General features: G+C 32.8%; 2 long non-coding RNA genes across 2 annotated transcripts in view; one reads left to right on the top strand and one right to left on the bottom strand.

Moving 5' to 3' along the window:
* Window positions 1–590: 590 nt before the first annotated feature.
* The window catches only part of LOC111089093, a 6,086-nt gene continuing 4,479 nt past the window's right edge, over window positions 591–2,197 (bottom strand). The window contains exon 2 of the long non-coding RNA XR_002613435.1: window positions 591–1,180. This is a non-coding gene — a long non-coding RNA (uncharacterized LOC111089093). The remainder of the gene's footprint in view (window positions 1,181–2,197) is intronic.
* LOC111089092 overlaps window positions 1,808–2,197 on the top strand; it is a 3,094-nt gene continuing 2,704 nt past the window's right edge. The window contains exon 1 of the long non-coding RNA XR_002613434.1: window positions 1,808–2,178. This is a non-coding gene — a long non-coding RNA (uncharacterized LOC111089092). The remainder of the gene's footprint in view (window positions 2,179–2,197) is intronic.

Here is a 2,197-nt window from a genome sequence, read left to right as displayed (position 1 = left end):
GTTCGATATTTTATATTCTTGTTGTTAGTTTGTAGAGGATTCTCGATACTGTTCCTGTTCTCAACTGTTGAAAGTTTATGTTTTTTATGTTCTTGTACTCACTTGTAAATACTTCTCAGCGTTTTACGTTTCTGTTCTCAACGCGTGGAAGTTATGTACCTAAGCTTATGGATCTTACTCTGAGTTTTGTGTCCAGTTCTTGAACTTCTGAAGTTTCTCGGTATCTCATGTTCCACTGTTCTCAACTTATGAAAGTTTCTGATTGATTTATGTTTATGTCCTGAACATGCCAAAATATTATGTAACATCTGAAAGATTATCATTGTGTTGATCTTACATTCTCAACCATGAAACATATATGTACTTCGTGTTTTTCTGATTACTTCAAAATTGTTGTTTTTTAATTTTATTATATTACTATTTAACACGCCTGAAATATCTTCTACTTTTGTCTTTGTAGTTTAAAAAGAATAAATTATTTGAACAATTTATTTTCCAAAATGTGGCCCAATATTTTGGTCGCTGAGCATGTGAAAGATTTACTGAAGCCATTTTCGCTTTCAATGTACGAAATATTTTTTCTTAAACAATTACAGCATTCTTATACTTTATTTTTCTATCTTTCAGGCATACAGGCTTGAAACAGGCCCATTATTACGTTTAACTGTACATTCGACGTTTTCCATTTACAAAATGTCCAGTCTGAGAAATAATTATCAACAATCAACAGTAAATATTACGATTACGAAGTTCACACAGTTGTCGTTTTTTTTTACATCATAGACTATAACAACTGTGCTAAACAGGTTTTCATATAAAGCTTGTTCTTTTTACCAAACTGTATCAAACTCAACATTTAATTTCCCTTAGATTCTGATCATGTTTAAACGCAATCTGTGACATACTACAACGTATACAACAGCCTTCTGTAATAATACACGTACATTCCAGGTGTAAAGAAAAGCGAATGAACAAAACGGTCCGGGACATAAAACGAGGCTGGCTGTTTGGACGACGGGTTTTGAGTTTTTGTTCACGACCGTCTGCTTACATAATTCCTGCTCTACCCAGCCCAGACGCTATGACGTAACACGTCGTTACTCAGAAGGGAGTCCTATTTTGTAGCGTTAAGTTGTCATGGGTGTCGGTAGAAAGTTTAGGTTGAAAACTAAATTCTAGCCTAAATATTTAGAATCCAAAATAAATGTAAATACAGTATCGGCACTTTATAACAGGACTTATATTCTTAACAGCGTACCAAAACGTTTTATTTCATATATTTTAAAAACGTTTTAAGTGTTAAACTTAGCACTTAAAGTTTTATTTCATATATTTTAAATAATTCTGCCTAAACCCAATTTACCAGCTCTTTTCAGTGCTACTAAGTTTATTCTGACGAGTACTCATTCAATGAGAGACTACCTCAAAAAATGTGCTATTAACATGTAAACGATTTAAATTATCTCCACCTACTGTCAGTCTCTCTCATTCGAATAAATGTAGTTTATCATATCTTACCTTATTACTGTTTAAACCAAACTTTCATCGTATATTTTCCAGTAGTTTGACATTACTAAACTTTTCTAATGTCCAATATATAACATTTATAAAAATTCTCCATTCATGTCAACATGAGTGTTCCAAAACAAAGACATATTTTGTGTTTGTTTTGTGTTGTTGTTATAGTTTTCCTTCTCCATTCATGTCAACATGAGTGTTCCAAAACAAAGACATATTTTGTGTTTGTTTTGTGTTGTTGTTATAGTTTTCATAATTTCAATAGCTCGTCAGGAAAACTATAACAACAACACAAAACAAACACAAAATATGTCTTTGTTTTGGAACACTTATGTTGACATGAATGGAGAAGGATTGATGACGGAGAAAGAAAGTTTCCTGAACACTTCAGTAACACAGTTAAATAATAGCTACTGTTACCTCCTTCCAGTGTTGTGATTAGTACTCCTATTTGTTAGATCGCATTTTAATAGTACTGGCTAAAGCAGAAACAGGAAAACAAGCTACATTTTAATGGTACTGGCTGAGATAGAAACAGGAAAACAAGCTACATTTTAATGGTACTGGCTAAGGCAGAAACAGGAAAACAAGCTACATTATAATGGTACTGGCTGAGGTAGAAACAGGAAAACAAGCTACATTTTAATGGTACTGGCTGAGGTAGAAACAGGAAAACAAG

The sequence above is a fragment of the Limulus polyphemus genome, unplaced genomic scaffold (assembly GCF_000517525.1).
Source record: "Limulus polyphemus unplaced genomic scaffold, Limulus_polyphemus-2.1.2 Scaffold5217, whole genome shotgun sequence".
NCBI classification, from domain to species: Eukaryota; Metazoa; Arthropoda; class Merostomata; order Xiphosura; family Limulidae; genus Limulus; species Limulus polyphemus.
The sequence above is the reverse complement of the archived record's forward strand: the minus strand, read 5'-3'. Positions and strand labels throughout refer to the sequence as shown.